The 18927-nt window shown below is 42.3% G+C and overlaps 1 protein-coding gene across 5 annotated transcripts in view; it reads left to right on the top strand.

The window, feature by feature from the left end:
• The first annotated feature begins 3575 nt into the window (after positions 1-3575).
• Positions 3576-18927, top strand: part of CPVL (carboxypeptidase vitellogenic like) — a 65892-nt gene continuing 50540 nt past the window's right edge. The window contains exon 1 of one of the 5 annotated variants that reach the window (XM_042476610.1): positions 3576-3672. The gene's annotated coding sequence lies outside the window, so the exon portion shown is untranslated. Of the gene's footprint in view, positions 3673-7002; positions 7137-18927 lie in introns of those variants that run through there. The other 4 variants (XM_042476614.1, XM_042476611.1, XM_042476609.1 and 1 more) reach the window with 4 other exon arrangements.

Below are 18927 nucleotides of genomic sequence, written 5' to 3'. Positions count from 1 at the left end.
TGGTGGACCAAATACTTTAAAATACACTTGGCCTTCCATATCCAAGGATTCTTTAACCATGGATTCAAGCATCCATGGCTTGGAAATATTCAAAATAAATCTAAATTCTGAAAAGCAAACCTTGATGACATTCTATATAAGGGACACCATTTTACTATACCATTGTATTTAATGGGATTTGGGCATCCACAGATTTTGGTATCCACATGAGGTCCTAGAACCAAACCCCAGCAGATACCAATGGGCTACTGTAGATTTTGACCATGCAGAACCCTGGATCTTCCTTGCCATAAAGTATCAAGTTTGGACAGCAAATGTCTTAATTCTACGTTTCACTTTGTAATTTGGGGGGGGGGATGATGACATGACACGACTAGGCTGGACTCCATTTTTTTAATCATCCAAAATGCAGAACTGTCATCCCAAACCACCACTGAAATCTTCTGTGTGCTCAGACCTAGGTGAAAGTTTGAGCAGAGCCCCGGCAAAGAGCTCTCTGATCGATCGTCTCCTTGATCACAGCAGCAGTTAGGAGGGTGCCATTTTAATTTCTCATCATGCCTTAGTGCTATTACATTGGGGCATTGTGGAAAATAAAGTAGAATACACCAAACTAAGAATAAATATTTTCAAAACTTTTCTCTATTTAAAAAATGATGAGGAGCGAGAAAAGATAAGGACAGCAAATAAACAGTGAATGATTAAGACAAATCACAGAATTAGATAGCCCAAAACCCCCACAAAAAACTATGGATGCCGGCCATGAAAGCCTTCAACTCCACAATCACAGAATTGATTCCTTTGACAGAAGAGAAGATTCTCATGTGAATAGGAAAAGTGCTGACTTACACCATGGAAGAAGCATACTGTACCAGGAAGCACGATTACTATTGATCTGAGACAGAGAGAGGTGATCTATTGAACAGCTGCAAATCAATGGCATGGAAAAATGCATATAGCACTTATCTAGTCAACTCAAATCAGTTGTAACTTTTAACTAATACATTCACATTTACCTAGATTACAGTATATGTGCATATTATAGTGGCAGCATCTATTTTACTTACTCTTTTTTTACCAGTGGTGGTACTAAATAGGTACTCAGCATATCTGAGCATACCACTACTTGTACCTCTTTTATTGGAAAAACACTCTTTTTGAACCAGAATGGAGGTCTTTAAGCCTAATCCTATTTGTCTCTAACCAGTAATAAGAGTAAAGTAGACATGGCAGAGGGTGGACTCCATGAATTTCATAGGGTTTTCTTACGCAAGGAATATTCCGAGGTGGTTTTGCCGTTTCCTTCCTCTGAAATATAGTTTTAATCTCAATAACTGTATCTTTGGCTGTGAACAATCTAAATATATTTTGAAATGCTGAATATCTTCAAATTTCTGGAGGTAGAGCTGCACATCACACAAGATTTCTATGTTTTTTTTAAAGAGATGCCTACACGTAATAGAAAAACTTGGCAATATAAGTCTAAAAGGATTTAACTGGATATTGCTTGAGTGTGACTCACTGAAAACACTTCAGCCTTGTCTCCTGTTAAAAGAGTAGTTTTGACCATTTGCAGTTTTGTCCATTGTTTTCACACACCAAACACAAGTTGCTTTGATCTATTTGATCTTGAAGGAAGAAAAAGAAAAGTTTGTCAGCACAGTGTATCGACTAGTAATGCTCCATTATCCTATCTGTAATACCCTGAAGTTATGACATCCTGTCAGAATAGGAAACTAAGTAGGGTTAGGCCTGGTCACTACTTGCATGGGGGACTGTCAACTAATACCATGTATGATGTATTTCAGAGGAAAGCAATGGCAAACTAGCTTTGAGTATTCCTTGCCTAAGAAACCCGTATGAAATACACGAGCTGTCCATTACATTCATAGGCAATTTGAAATCATATACACACACAATGTAGGATTTAAAACAGGCAGATTACTTTGCTTCTTTGTCCAGTGTGATTTTGATTATGTTTGCCAGTAACTAAACCTCACAATCCAATAAAGCCTTGTGCGCTTAACATATTCCCCTTAGCAAGCAAGTAGGTTACATAATATTGCTTTGCTTCATCCACTCTTGAATCCCTGCGGACCCATCCTATGGATATTTACTTTGATTGTTGGACTATAGCTGCATCTGTACTGCAGAAATAATGTAGCTTGATAATGCTTTGACTGCCTTGGCTCCATCATATGGAATCTGGGGATTTGTAGTTTGTTGTGGTACCAGAGTTCTGTGGCAGAGAAGGCTATCTCACAAAACTACAAATCCCAGAATTCGATAGTATTGAGCCATGTGAGTTAAAGCAGTGTCAACCTGCATTATTTCTGCAGTTTAGATACAGCCTACAACTCTGGAGATCAGGCTTTGATTCCATGTGTGACCATGGTGAGTCACACCTTCTCAGCCACAGAAAACCCCATGATAGGTACACAACAATAACAACACCCCCCATGCTAATACACTTCCTGTAAGGCTGCATCCACACTGCAGAAATAATCCAGGTTGACTCCACTTTAATTACCATGGCTCAATGCGATGGAATTCTGGGAACTATAGTATGATGTGGCACTAGAGCTCTCTGTCAGAGAAAGCGTCTGACAAAGCTACAGTTCCCAGCATTGAGACACGACAGTTAAAAAGTGGTGTCAACCTGGATTATTTAGGCAGTGTTGATATACACTGCATATTTTATTTTATATATTTTATATTTATATTTTATATATCATTGTTTTGAATTTTATATGTATTAATGTGCATTAATTTCTAATTGTTTTATGTAGAATGCAGACCTCTGGCAGGTTTATTTTATTCTATTTTATTCATTTGCAATTGATTGTATGTACAGCACTGTGTAAATTTACAGCAATTTGTAAATAAAGCTTAATAATATTAATAATAATAATAATGTTGATACAGTCTAATAAACTGGGACGTCTTACAACAAATGACAGGACTTGCCCTTAGGGAAACCATACATGCCCATAGAGAATAGTTTGGACATTACTTGCTGATAAGAGAATATAGAGGCTGGGTTTTTCAACACCAAAAAAAGGAATCCATACATTATTCTCTATGGGCAAGAATTCTCCAGTGTTTCTCTATGGGCAAGTATTTTCCTATTATTCCCTATGGGCAAGTATTCCTTTATTATTCCCTATTCTCTTATTCTGTATGGGCAAGTATTCTCCAATGATCCTATATGGGCAAGTATTCTATTATTCTCTATGGGCAAGTATTCTCCTATTATTTTCTATGGGCAAGTATGCTATTATTCTCTATGGGCAAGTATTCTCTTATTATTCTCTATGGGCAAATATCCTCCAATGGTAGGTCTTTTAGCAGGTCCCTAATAAACTGCACAAAAGCAGAGGGTGCAGCAAGGCCTGGTGTGTCTGATTCCCATCTGGATGAATGGAGCTGTGTGGGTTGGGTGCCAACAAAAAATCTCTCCCCTCCCTAGAATCCCATAGCATTGAGCCATGGAGGTTCAAACGATATCCAACCGGGTTATATCTGCAGTGTGGATGTCCCCCCCTTTCCCTGGCAATACAGGCGGGGAGGGAGAGGAGGAAGGCTAGCTTTCTTTGCAGGGCCCGCCTCTCTTTCTGGCGGCGGAGCTGCGGTTGGTGGAGGCTGGGGTTTCTTTTTTTGAGCCGGTGAAGGGTAAGCAGGGCTGGGGAAGGGGAGCCTTGTGGACAGACGGGGAGGGAAGGGCAGAAGAGGGTCTATTCCCTCAAGCCTCAGGAGGAGGCCTAGTTGAGAGGGAAGGGGAGGCCCTTCCTTTTGGCTTGGTTCCACTGTGAATGAATGCAGGGACGTTGTTGTTGTGGATGGGCCCAGTCTGAGCTGCCAGCCCCACTTGGCAAAACAAACTGGTGTCTCTGTGTCTTTGTGGTTGCACCCACACAGTGGTCCCTTTAAGAGGTTTGGACTACAGCTCCCAGAAGCCTCAGCCATGTTGGTTAATAGTGTGGGATTCTGAGAGATGAAGTCCAAAACCCCCCCCACCATAGAACCATAGAAGAGTAACTTGGGAGAGAACCACAAGGGCCATCCAGTCCAACCCCCTTTCATTTCATTTTTGGGCAAGATGTGGACAGCTAAAAAAAACCAAACTCCATGGTCTCTCTCTGGAGTTCATCACACAAAGGAGATTGGGAGTTTATCCCGTGAATATCCAAGAAAAAAATCGTGCAATCACTCGAAACTATTTCACACATCGCACAAAACCCGCCATTAAAGTGGCCACAAAGAAGCATTAATGCGCATCTTTTTACTTTCGGGATTTCAGCGGCAATGCATTTCCGATGTCACTCTTTTTGCACAATTGCATTCGATAATCATGACTTGCCACTTTCGCTTTATTTGCGGGATGCTTTAAATGTGCTTTAATCTCTCTTTAATGCTGAAATTAGCCCCAGTGTGATAAACTCCTCACTGTCACAGAAGGCTCAATGTCTCACAGAACTACACTTCTCAGAATTTCCTAGCAGTTAAAGAAGTGTCAACCTGGATTATTTCTGCAATGTGGATGCAGCCTAAAAATAAACTGCACAAAAGGCCACCAAAAAAACAAAAAAACAAAAAACCCAGTACATATTAGAACATCCATACTGGCGAAACAATCCAGTTTAGTACCTGGCTTGGTACTATGTAATTGTAGGAATTGTAGTTTTGTGAGACACTTAGCCTTCTTTGACAGAGAGATGTGATGCTGCAACAAATAGCAATTCCCAGAATTCCATAGCATTGAGACATGGCAGTTAAAGCAGTGTCAACCTGGATTATTTCTGCAATGTGGATGCAGCCTAACAAACTGTAGAGAAGGCCAACACCAGCCTTCATCCAAGGGAGAGTGTGCAAGTGCTGAAAAAAATAATGGCTTGATTTGCCGTATCCACATCTGGCTAACTTTTTCTTTGCAAACTACCATCCCCTGAATTTCATAGCATTGAGCCATGGCAGCTAAAGTGGTGTCAAGACAGGTTATTTTTGCAGTGTGGATGCAGCCTGTGTTTGTGTATTTTTAAAGAAGAGGGGTGCAATCATCTCCATGCGGTTTCCAAAAAAAATCAGGCATGACAATGTATGTTATTGTTGTTGTTGTTGTGTGCCTTCAGGCTGTTTCTGACCATAGGTGTTTTTTTTGGCAAGTTTCTTCAGAGGAGGTTTGTCATTGCCATCTTCTGAGGCTGAGAGAGAGTGACTTGCCCAAGGTCACCCAGTGGTTTTTTGTGGGTTTTTTTTTTTTTTTTTTTTTGGCTATGTGGCCATGTTCTAGAAGAGTTTATTGCTGATGTTTTGCCTGCATCTGTGGCTGACATCTTCAGAGAATGCAGTGGGTCATCGAGTCAGTTTACATGGCCAAATTTATTAATTGCTTTCAAGTTAACTTTGGACTTTCCAAGTCCCGCTCTCTGGTACCACAACCAACTACATTTCCCAGAATTCCATTGCATTGAGCCACAGCAGTTAAAGTGGTGTCAAACTGGATTATTGCTCCAGTGTGGTTTCCACCCTGGTCAAAATTGCTGGGTGTTGAAGGAAAATCATTTTCAATATTCAGACCCTTTCTCTCCCTCTTTGTTATGGCCATGCGTGTTCCAGTGTGGTCTAGCCCTTATTCTGAATCAGGTCTACAGGGTAAGGCCAAGCTCCTATTAAAAGGACAAGTCTAAACCTGTTCTGCTCAAACAAAATCCAGACAAATTAGTTGTTCAGACTTTTTTTTTATAGACTGAATCTAGATTCGCAATTAGGAAGTGAAATTGCTAAACTTCTTAAAACCTGACTCTGATGATTTAATAATAGCCCTGGTGAGAGGAAACCAGTCTTTTGCAAAAGCTGTGTAAGTCTGAAGAAAGTGCTTTTTTCTCCACAGCTGGTTTCTTGTGCAGCAAATGTCCAGTTCATTGTCACAAGTCTTTATTTAAGTTCGCGCTTATGTTATGAAAAAGAAAGAAAGGCCAAGAGCGGAACATTAAGTATATTTTAAATTTTTGCATGATGTAAATTTTCAGCTTTGTTTATTCTGACTGGGGGGAAAAGAATGACAATGATGGAGGTGGTGGAGGGTAACTCTTTTGCATTCCTACTGTAGCCCCACCACTGCTTTGGATTACTACAGTTCCTGTGTTATAATTGTTGTTGTGGTGGTGGTGGTTTTTCTGAGCAGTTCTTCTCAGATTGGTTTAGTTGGGGTTTCCGTTGCTTTAGGAATTTTAAATTGTGTATTTTGCAGGTTGGACTCTATTCTGTGTGATCTTGGAGTAATTGCTCACTTTGCTCCTTGTATTTTGTGCTGGAGCAGAAAAACCTTTCCACCACTGCAGTAGTATTTGAGTAGTTTGTTAGTTGAAGGCATATCCTCATTGTTAGCAGTCCAAATAAAATATCTTAGGAATTTATCATACGAAGGAGATTGGGAGTTTATCCCGTGAATATCCCAGAAAAATCACATAATTATGCATAACGATTTCACATGACACCCCACAAAACCTGCCATTAAAGTGGTCACAAAGAACCATTAATGCACATCTTTTTACTTTCGGGATTTCAGTGACAACGCATTTCCCATACCACTTTATTTGTGCAATTGCCTGTGATAATCATTTGCGCAATTACTCGCCCTTTCCGCTTCATTTATGACCCATTGTCCCCAGTGGCACTGCATGCACATGGCCGCACTGCCACTAGGGACAACAGGACTTCAGGTAAGTCCTTGTTGTTTGGGAACAATAAGTAGGTACAATGGTTGAAAGATTGGAGAAGATGACAGTGGTAGCTGACATTACATGACTGTGAGTTTCTGTTTTTGTTAAGACTGTTTCCATTAAAATAACATGTGACTGACACAGCTTTTTACAGTGATTATGCCATCTCACAAAATTTAGAAAGTCCATTTGTTCTTACATTTTTGAGACAAAAACAGGAATGTAAAGGTATCAGCCACAAGAGGGAGTGTTGCTGATACATAATCTACATCTACATTAGCTGATGTTCGCCAGTGCTGTGGCTGCCTTCTGAAGATAAAGATAGTTGTTTGCTAGTACATTCAGTTAGTTCTTTTGGATAGCCTATGTGAAACCACGCTGGGAAAGAAGTAAGTTGACTTTGCAGGCTAACTGGTAAGAATATAGTTCCTCCTCATTTTTGTTGCTTTAGTAGTTGACATGTTGACTTAGCAAATTGATCTTGCACCTAAGGCAAGTCAGAAAGTTTTGATATAAACCTCACGTAACTATGTGATTTATAAATGTATTAATTTTTTATCTGAACATAAGGCAGCAAAAGTCTCTTGTCTGTTAATGATTTATTGGCAATAGCAACTGAGTATATTATCGCTTGAATTGTTTTGATAGATTTCTGCAGTTGCTTGCTTGAAAGACTACCAAGCTGTTGTTTCACAAACTGTAATCTTAAGCAGTCTTGAAATATTGTGATGAAAACTGATTCCTTTATTAGCTTCTTAATGATAAACTTGTCTGTACTTCAGTCAATGTGAGCTGCTACTGGAAAGCTATTTGGCAAACACCCCTTGGCTTATTAAACAAATTTCTGACATACGGTAGATGATATGTTGGCCTTGTTAAACAAGCACAGTTTAATTCATAACCATTCCTCAGGTTTGCATCTCATTCTTTAGAAGTCAACAATGTAAAATACAAAGGGTTTAAAGTCTGAGTTGGGTTTAGGCTTAAAAGTTGTAAAGTACAGTCAGCCCTCCCTATCCATGGATTCAATCATCCACGGCTTGAAAATCTTCCAAAATGTATATAAATTCTAAAAAGCAAACTGATTTTGCTATTTTATATAAGGGACAACATTTCACTGTGCCCTTGTCTATAATGGGACTTGAGCATCTACGGTTTTTCGTATTCATGGGGTGTGTGTTTCCTGGAGTCAAACCCCACTGAAACCAAGGCCCCACTGTATAGTAAACAAAGCTGAAACCTTATACCTACCTATTAGAGATTATAACTAATTTAGGGCCAAAACACACTGCAGAAATAATCCAGTTTGAGACTGCTTTAACTGTTCTGGCTCAGGCTAAGTAATTCTGGAAATGGTAGTTTGTTGTGGCATCAGAGGTCTCTGACAGAGAAAATATCTCACAAAACTACAGTTCCCAGAATTCCCTAGCATTGAGCCGGGGCAGTTAAAGCGGTCTCAAACTGGATTATTTCTGCAGTGTGTTTTGACTCTTATGCAGTTGAGTTACTTCTGAATAAATACATGTGATTGTGTTATAAGGGTCCAAACAAGACATTCTTCATCTTGGAAATCAACTGCTTCTTCAGTTTCTTCCTTTCTGAGTATTTCTGGTACAGTGTTTGAGGCAGTTCGAAAGAACAAATTGCTGTGATAAAGCATCAGATTCATTCTGAACACATCCTGTTTCCAAAGAGACCCATTTCCATTCTCTTTCCCCCAGATATAAAAATTTGGCTGTTTAGCTGTGACTCTGTTTTGGGTACCTAAGGGGGTTACCAGAATATTAGCGGTATCACACCATGCTGTTATATCATCATAGCAATGCATTAGTTTCGCTTTTGCATCAGACTTATCACATGATTTCATTGCTCTCCAAGCAAAGTGTACTATTTTAACTGCATACATAAGATGTTGGTTTTAGTGGCATTATGTCTAACTGCTGTTAGGCAAAATTTAAAAGAAGTGAAAGTAGACCAGAGCACTTCTATCACCCCAAAGGGTAGTCTTAGAATTCAGATGTATTTCAACAAATGAACATAAACAAATTTCATTTTATCTAATCTGGGTCTTTTGTCTTTCTTGAGATAGCTGCACCTCCATATTTTGGAGGCAGGCAGACATACACAACTATAGTAGGATCAGGTAGAATAAATTCCCATTCTATTGCATTTCAAGCTTTCTTGCACTGTATGTGTGTATGTGTTGCTAGTCACCTGTCCATGGATGGTAGTGGTGACCCCATGAATTTCATAGGGTTTTCTTAGGCAAGGAATACTGAGATATGGTTTTGCGATAGTTTACTGCAGACTTATTGCTGCAACCTGACATCCAAATCTGTGTTGTCAATGCTGCTACAAAACATAAAAAACAGTGGGCATGGAGAAAATGGGGAGCAGAAATAAACATCTTTGTAAAAAGGTGATTATCTGTCATCGGCTTTGTTAACTGAGGTATGTCTTATGTAGATGATCTTCTTAGAGTGCTGCAGAGGAGAAAGGACTGCACATGTAAAAACGGGTCATTTGAACCACTTGCAAAATTTTCTGAATAAGGCATTCCAGTTGTTCAACAAGTTTCCTAAGGCTTTGTATCTCCTTCTCACTGATGCACAATGAAAGTTTGTAGTCTTTAAAAAAGAACTAAATCTTTCCACAAGCTATCTTTATGCTTCATAACTTTTCTACATTTCTTACATTTACTAGTCTTCATTTGCACCACACTTCTCTGCTCTCTTACATGAAAGCCAGTATGATGGATTGGTTAGTACTGTATATCAAATGAGAAACGGGGAAAACCATAGATCTTGACTTAATCATGGAGTGAAAGAGACAGCAAAATGAAGCAGTTTCCAGTCGCTTTGAAGGCAGGGTGTTTAGACAAAACATGCCTCGAAAGTGGCTGGAAACTGGACTGAAACAGCGCTTCAGGGCTAAAAACCGGAGCAAAAAGAAGCCATGATATCCAACTCAAGGTGGAAAATGCACATCTTTGAACCAGCATATAAATGCCCCAATGCAAGAGTGGTGCTGCAGCAAAGCAAAGAAATAAAAGTGTAACAACACCAATGGATGTAATTACAACATACACAAATCAGACAGTCCCATGGGGGGAATGATGTATAGGGGGTGAAAGGGTCATGTATGGGGGGGTCTTCATGTGCTTTGCCAGTGTATCACACACGAATGCACCAATGCCCTGTATGGGCAGAGCATCATACATGCAACTGTGTGACCAATCAAAGGGGCAGCCATGCAAGGGGGCGGCCATGCAAATGGATGGCATCTGGATGGACATGGGAGGTACTTTGAGGTTGCAGGTGTGCATACATGGTGGGTTGTGCAATGGTGTGGATACATGGTGGGGAGGCAACAAAAGAAAAATTATTCAGCAGCACAGTTTCATGCCATGCTGTGTGGTTGGTCTGTGCTTATTCAGGCCACCTTGGGAGCAGGCCATGCAGATAATGGGGTTTCGACCAGCTTTTGGAAAAAGCAGGATCTGACCTTTTTTTCCTGTTCATCTGTTCCAGCTCATAGGCTTGTGGTGGCCCTGCTTTCTTTCTCTTCCTTCTGCAGCCTGGTGGAATTTTTTATTGTATATCCTACCCCTTTTGTTCTACTGGCCAACTGTTACCATTTAGTATCAGTGAATTTTATTTAAAAATATACTACCATTACTCTGGAGTCATTTACAGCTGCTTAAAATGTGTCATGAGTTACTCATAAGAAACTGTTGGCTTATTATGAAAATTCATTTTAAAAGAGTTATATGTTTAAAATAAACAGCAGAAGCAACAATGTTCCTTCTGTCATTGTCCCCCAAAACCTAGACAGTTCTCTTTCCCATTTAACTGAACTGTTCAATTCTTTATTTGTTAGAACAACAAGACCAAGTAAGAAACAAATTCCCATCTCCCCAAGCCTTCTCAGTGTCACTGTTTTCTGTTATACACTAGAGGTGTTGACATTTTCATATAATGTGAAGAGAACATATAAAGTTTGGAAAACATGTCCATTCCAAAAACAAAACAATAACAATCCACAGTGGATTTGGAATTGCAGAAGAAAAAATAGTGTCTTGGATGCCCTTTCAATTTGGCTGTTCGCTCAGCTCTGCTCAGCAAAACTGTGGTAGCCTGATACCATTGTCTGCTTTTTCACATCCATTGAGGAAATTCTGATGGTTTTAAGCGTGGTTGGTTGGTTTTGTTGGAGTGGAACTAATATGTCCTTGTGCTTTTACCACAGTTGATATTTCCTTTGTTCCCTCTCTTTGTCTCTTAATTCAAAACCTTCGATTAGCCACACTACTACAGAAAATTGTTATGTGAACATTCTAATAGATTGCCAAGTGGAAGAAAAGCTGGGATAATAATCAACATTTCATTCACAGCCACTGGTTGCATAGTATATAGTATTAGATTTCTGAACATGAAAGAGAATTTCAGATGATTTGGGAGTAAATCAGCTTTTTCTTAGGATTTAACTAGCATTAACCATATCAAGAAGTGTGTCCCTACAGCATAATAGAAACAGGCATAGGGTAATGTTAGATTTGTTTCTGGAATAGTTTTTGCTCTACATATCAAATTCCCCTATGTGAGGCCTTGAAATATTTTGGACTGCAGCCCTCATCATCCCTGAGGGGATGATAGAATGTATAGTCCAAACATGTCTGTTACATTGGTTCCATCAATGAGCATGTGATGCATTATGGATGTGTTACAAGACTAGATAATCTTTACAATCAAATGTTTGACAGGAAGAGGAAGAAAATGGAGGGAGGGGGCACTAGATAGGGAGGCTGATACATATAAAAATGCTGTTCTGGGTTCTATTCTCAATTGCACCACCTCCACAGACACATCAGAAGGTACATAAGACTATGTGGACAATCTGGAATTCCCCTTTTAGGCAGGCAAGATTGACCACCTCCTTGCTATCTTTTCATTGTCAGGCAAAGACTTATATTCTACTAGACGTTGGGAAACTGAGGACAGATCTACACTAGCAAAAAAGTCCTTAGCCACTTCGTTTCCAGCACTATGAGAACACAAGATACATGGTCATTATCCAAGTAAATCCTCATCTTGTAGGTACTAATGCAGTTTTTAAGAAGTCCCCGTTTACCCTGGACTTTCCTGGAAAAAAAAGGTTTCCTGTTTTATGTTTTTGCAAGGTGTGACTTTCAGGGTGTGTATGTATAGTCTGGAGGAAACCCAACTGGCTGTTTTAGGAGCTATGCAAATGTTTCAGCTATGGCCATTTTTTTGGCAACTCTCTCCACTCTGCTGAAGGCTTGGTATACAGTAAGCCCTCTGTATCCGTGGACTTGCCATCCATGGATTCAACCATCTGCGAATGGAGCCCACATTGTCCCCAATGGCAGTGCGTGCACATGGCCGCATCTCCATAAGAACAGTGAGAAAAATCTATCCATCTTCCACATTCAGTGTTTTTCAGCCCCAGGTTCTTTCTCTGTGATGTGAAATTTACCTGAAAGACAACATTGTTGGGTCCTGGATACTTTTACTGTTGCAAAAAGACTTACATTCTAAGGTTGGAAAGATAAATGCTCACCATTTGTTCAGTGGTCTGCAGATCTTGCTGGTTTTGCTGTGCATGATGTATATTTTTTGGATGTCAATGTCAAGAGAATGTATTTTTGGAAATATAGTCAGCTGTTGTTGGCTTGGAATCACCTGAATAGTTCTCTCAGCCTTACTGCCGACAACTGCCTTATTTGGTTGACTGGCAGAATTCTCTCATGTTCCTGTTTCTATAGCCCTGGACTGGTTATGTTTCAGATTACTCTGTTTATTCCTTGCTGACTTTTTCATCTGAACTTCTGTAATGACTTCTGGACTGGCTGTTGACCACTCTTGTGCTTCTCTCTTCATCTTGCTTAGATAATGACCTGACAGCTCTTACACTTAGGGATGCCATAACCCGGCGGCCCCCGTGACAATCACGCTTTTGGGGGGGCCCTCACGGTCACGGCCCGGTTTGGGGCCCCCCCACGCCTTGTTCCCGGTTTGGGGTCCGCTCCTCCTGCAGCCATAGCCGCTGCTGCTAATGCGGCTGGCTGCTGCGCCAACCCACCTCCTCCTCCTCCTCTTTGTGGTGGGCTGGGCAGCGCCAACCCACCTCCTCCTCCGGCCTCAGGCTTCCTCCTCCTCCTCGGCGGCAGAAGCGCCGCCGTCACCTCTTCAGGGCTTGCCTGCGCGCGCGCGCTCAATGGGCTCCAAACAGGAGCTCATCCCTTGCTTTGGCCAGCCAGCCATTGGCCAGCTGGCCAAAGAGGACGGGCTCCTCGGCGCGAGCTGCCCAGGCCTCAAGCAGGGGCCCGCGGCAGCTGCGCTCCTGCCCAGTTCCCTCGCCGCGCGCGCACGCCAGCCATCCTAAGGAACGGAGGGGAGGGAGGGGAGGAGGAAGGAGCCGGAGGAAGGTACCTTTGAAGGGCCAGGGAGCGAGAAATTGGGACGAGGAGGAGGAGGAGGAAGGAGCCAGGGGAAGGAAGGGTGCCTTGAAGAGGCCAGGGCAGAATTGGGGCGAAGGAGGGAGGAAGCTGAGTCAGTGGCCATTAGGTCTGCCTTGGTTTTTGGGTTTTTAAATTATTTTTAAAAATTAAAATACTTATTTTATTAATTTTTATTATTGCTTTTTTATTCTTTATTTTTATTATTGCTTGTTTTATTTTTTTCATTATTTTTTATTATTGCTTGTTTTTATTTTATTAATTTTTATTATTGCTTTTTTATTTCTTTAATTTTTATTATTTCTTGTTTTATTTTATTGCATTAATTTTTTATTATTGCTTGTTTTTATTTTATAATTTTTATTATTGCTTTTTATTTCTTTAATTTTTATTATTTTGTTTTATTTTATTGCATTTATTTTTTATTATTGCTTTTTTTTATTTTATTAATTTTATTATTGCTTTATTTCTTTATTTTTATTATTGCTGTTTTATTTTATTTCATTATTTTTTATTATTGCTTATTTTTATTTTATAATTTTTATTGCTTTTTTTTTCTTTAATTTTTATTGCTTTTTTATTTATTTCATAATTTTTATTATTGCTTGTTTTATTTTATTCATTAATTTTTATTATTGCTTGTTTTTTTATAATTTTATTATTGCTTGTTTTATTTTATTAATTTTTATATTGCTTGTTTTATTTTTTTATTCATTAATTTTTATATTGCTTGTTTTTTTTCATTAATTTTTATTATTGCTTGTTTATTTTATTTCATATTTTATTATTGCTTGTTTTTATTTCATTAATTTTTATTATTGCTTGTTTATTTTATTTCATTAATTTTTATTATTGCTTGTTTTATTTTATTTCATTAATTTTTTATTATGCTTGTTTTATTTTATTTCATTACTTTTTATTATTGCTTTTCTTGTTTTATTTTATTACATTTTTTTAATGAAATATCTTACACCCCTGCCTTGTTTTTTATTTTTTCCCTATTCTTTTTTTATTATTAATATATGGAAGTGCATTTTCTGTTATTTATGGCGATTTGATGCTAACAAGTCTGCCTTTCTTGGACAATTAAGTGATGATGATGAGGGTGGTGATGATGATGGTGATATTGATTCAACAGCCTCTGAGGCATGGCCAATGTAACTTGCTGTGATTTTACAAACTCATGCGCAGTGAAGAAAACCACCGTCCCTTGACCAAGTACACACTCTGAGGAGTACAATTGAACCTGAGGGCAAATCATTTCTGCCATCTGTCTAAGAATAATGCCAAAATGTCCTCCATTTGATCATGCTTTAAAACATGCATTTATATAACATTTTAAAAAAGCCTCAATTTTTTGCACGTCCTCCATTTTATTAAAATGTGTCCTACATTGAAAATGTTGCCCTAACTTTGTCCCGGTTTGGGCTCCTGACTTATGGCAACCCTACACGTGACAGATATGGGAGTCTTTCCCACTCCCAGAACTTCAACTCCCAGCATGCAATGCGGGAAAAGCGAGTCTCACGTGACAGAAAATGGAGTCCTATCCCACTCCCAGAACTTCAACTCCCAGCATGCAATGCGGGAAAAGTGAGCCTCACGTGACAGAAATTGGGAGTCCTTCCCACTCCCAAAACTTCAATTCCCAGCATGCAATGCGGGAAAAGCGAGCCTCACGTGACAGAATTGGGAGTCCTTTCCCACTCCAGAACTTCAACTCCCAGCATGCAATGCGGGAAAAGGAGCCTCACTGACAGAAATTGGAGTCCTTTCCCACTCCCAAAACTTCAATTCCCAGCATGCAATGCGGGAAAAGCGAGCTCACGTGCAGAAAATGGGAGTCCTTATCCCACTCCCAGAACTTCAATTCCAGCATGCATGCGGGAAAAGCGAGCCTCACGTGACAGAAATTGGGAGTCCTTTCCCACTCCCAGAACTTCAACTCCCCGCATGCAATGCGGGAAAACGAGCTCACGTGTGACAGATAATGGGGTCTTTCCCACTCCCAGAACTTCAATTCCCAGCAAGCAAGTGTGGGAAAAGCGAGCGAGCCTCACTGACAGAATTGGGAGTCCTTTCCCACTCCAGAACTTCAACTCCCGCATGCAATGCGGGAAAAGCACCTCATGACAGAATTGGGAGTCCTTTCCCACTCCCAGAACTTCAATTCCCAGCATGCAATGCGGGAAAAGCGACCTCACGTGACAGTGACAGAAAATTGGGAGTCCTTTCCACTCCCAGAACTTCAACTCCCAGCATGCAATGCGGGAAAAGCGAGCCTCACGTGACCGAAAATGGGGAGTCCTTCCCACTCCCAGAACTTCAACTCCCAGCATGCAATGCGGAAAAGCGAGCCTCACGTGACAGAAATTGGGAGTCCTTTCCCACTCCCAGAACTTCAACTCCCAGCATGCAATGCGGGAAAACGGAGCCTCACGTGACAGAAAATGGGAGTCCTTTCCCACTCCCAGAACTTCAATCCCAGCATGCAATGTGGGAAAAGCGAGCCTCACGTGACAGAAAATGGGAGTCCTATCCCACTCCCAGAACTTCAATTCCCAGCATGCAATGGCGGGAAAAGCGAGTCTCACATGACAGATATTGGGAGTCCTTTCCCACTCCCAGAACTTCAACTCCCAGCATGCAATGCGGGAAAAGCGAGCCTCACGTGACAGATGGGAGTCCTTTCCCACTCCCAGAACTTCAACTCCCAGCATGCAATGCGGGAAAAGCGAGCCTCACGTGACAGAATTGGAGTCCTTTCCCACTCCCAGAACTTCAACTCCCAGCATGCAATGCGGGAAAAGCGCCTCACGTGACAGAAATTGGGAGTCCTTCCCCACTCCCAGAACTTCAATTCCCAGCATGCAATGCGGAAAAGCGAGCTCACTGACAGAATTGGAGTCCTTCTCCACCCAGAACTTCAACTCCCAGCATGCAATGCGGGAAAAGAGGCCTCACGTGACAGAAAATGGAGTCCTTTCCCACTCCCAGAACTTCAAATCCCAGCATGCAATGCATGGGAAAAGCGAGCCTCACAGAGTGCAGAATTGGGAGTCCTTTCCCATCCCAGAACTTCAACTCCCAGCATGCAATGCGGGAAAAGCGAGCCTCACAGTGACAGAATGGGAGTCCTTTCCCATCCCCAGAACTTCAAATCCCAGCATGCAATGCGGGAAAGCGAGTCTCACGTGACAGAAAAATGGGAGTCCTTCCCACTCCCAGACTTCAACTCCCAGCATGCAATGCGGGAAAAGCGGTCTCACGTGACAGAAAATGGGAGTCCTTTCCCACTCCCAGAACTTCAACTCCCAGCATGCAATGCGGAAAAGCGAGCCTCACGTGACAGAATTGGGAGTCCTCTCTCACTCCCAGAACTTCAACTCCAGCATGCAATGCGGGAAAAGCGAGCCTCACGTGACAGAAATGGGATCCTTTCCCACTCCCAGAACTTCAATCCCAGCATGCAATGCGGGAAAAGCGAGTCTCACCGTGACAGAAATGGGAGTTTCCCACTCCCAGAACTTCAACTCCCAGCATGCAATGCGGGAAAAGCGAGCTCACGTGACAGAATTGGGAGTCCTTTCCCCTCCCAGACTTACTCCCAGCATGCAATGCGGAAAAGCGAGCTCAGTGACGAAATGGGAGTCCTTTCCCACTCCCAGACTTCAACTCCCAGCATGCAATGCGGGAAAAGTGAGCCTCAGTGACAGAAAATGGAGAGTCCTCCCACTCCCAGAACTTCAATTCCCAGCATGCAATGCAGAGGAAAAGCGACTCACGTGACAGAAATGGGAGTCCTTCCCACTCCCAGAACTTCAACTCCCAGCATGCAATTCGGGAAAAGCGAGCTCACGTGACAGAAATATGGAGTCCTTTCCCACTCCCAGAACTTCAATTCCCAGCAAGCAATGGGGAAAAGCGAGCTCACGTGACAGAAAATGGGGGTCCTTCCCACTCCCAGAACTTCAACTCCCAGCATGCAATGGCGGAAAAGCTGAGCTCACGTGACAGAAATGGGAGTCCTATCCCACTCCCAGAACTTCAACTCCCAGCATGCAATGCGGGAAAAGCGAGGTCACGTGACAGAAAATGGGGGTCCTATCCCACTCCCAGAACTTCAACTCCCAGCATGCAATGCGGGGAAAGCGAGTCTCCAGTGACAGAAAATGGGAGTCCTTCCCACTCCCAGAACTCAACTCCCAGCATGCAATGCGGGAAAAGCGAGGTCACGTGACAGAAATGGGAGTCCTTCCCACTCCCAGAACTTCAACTCCCAGCATGCAAGCGGGGAAAAGCGAGTCTCACGTGACAGAAATGGGGTCCTTCCCACTCCCAGAACTTCAACTCCCAGCATGCAATGCGGGAAAGCGAGTCTCACGTGACAGAAAATGAGTCCTTTCCCACTCCCAGAACTTCAACTCCCCGCATGCAATGCGGAAAAGCAGCTCAGTGACAGAATTGGGAGTCCTTTCCACTCCCCGAACTTCAATTCCCGCAGCAATGTGGGAAAAGCGAGCCTCACGTGACAGAATTGGGAGTCCTTTCCCACTCCCAGACTTCAACTCCCAGCATGCAATGCGGGAAAAGCGAGTCACGTGACAGAAATGGGAGTCCTATCCCACTCCCAGAACTTCAAATCCCAGCATGCAATGCGAGAAAAGCATGACTCACGTGACAGTAATGGGAGTCCTTTCCACTCCCAGAACTTCAACTCCCAGCATGCAATGCGGGAAAAGCAGCAGCTCAGTGACAGAAAATGGGAGTCCTTTCCCACTCCCAGAACTTCAATCCCCGCAAGCAATGTGGAAAAGCGAGCCTCACGTGACACGAATTTGGGAGTCCTTTCCCACTCCCAGAACTTCAACTCCCAGCATGCAATGCGGGAAAAGCGAGTCTCACGTGACAGAAAATGGGAGTCCTATCCCACTCCCAGAACTTCAACTCCCAGCATGCAATGCGGGAAAAGCGAGTGTCACGTGACAGAGAAAAGGGAGTCCTTTCCCACTCCCAGAACTTCAACTCCCAGCATGAATGCGGAAAAGCAGAGCCTCACGTGACAGAAATTGGGGTCCTTTCCCACTCCCAGAACTTCAACTCCAGCATGCAATGCGGGAAAAGCGAGGTCTCACGTGACAGAAATGGGGTCCTTCCCACTCCCAGAACTTCACTCCCAGCATGCAATGCGGGAAAAGCGAGTCATCGCGTGACAAGAAATGGGAGTCCTTTCCCACTCCCAGAACTTCACTCCCAGCATGCAATGCGGAAAAAGCAGCCTCATGTGACAGAAATTGGGAGTCCTTTCCCACTCCCAGAACTTCAATTCCCAGCATGCAATGCGGAAAAGCAGCCTCACGTGACAAAATTGGGAGTCCTTTCCCACTCCCAGAACTTCAACTCCCAGCATGCCATGCGGGGAAAGCAGGCCTCATTGAGAAAATGGGAGTCCTTTCCCACTCCCAGAACTTCATTCCAGCAGCCATGCGGGAAAAGCGGCCTCACGTGACAGAATTTGGGAGTCCTTTCCCACTCCCAGAACTTCAACTCCCACGCATGCAATGCGGGAAAAGTGATCCTACGTGACAGAAATTGGGAGTCCTTTCCCACTCCCAAAACTTCAATCCCAGCATGCAATGCGGGAAAAGCGAGTCTCACGTGACAGAAATGGGAGTCCTTCCCACTCCCAGAACTTCAATTCGCAGCATGCAATGCTGGGAAAAGCGA

This window comes from Sceloporus undulatus, chromosome 6 (assembly GCF_019175285.1).
Source record: "Sceloporus undulatus isolate JIND9_A2432 ecotype Alabama chromosome 6, SceUnd_v1.1, whole genome shotgun sequence".
Lineage (NCBI taxonomy): Eukaryota > Metazoa > Chordata > Lepidosauria > Squamata > Phrynosomatidae > Sceloporus > Sceloporus undulatus.
Note: the sequence above shows the minus strand (reverse complement) of the source record. Positions and strands in the feature narration are given on the sequence as shown.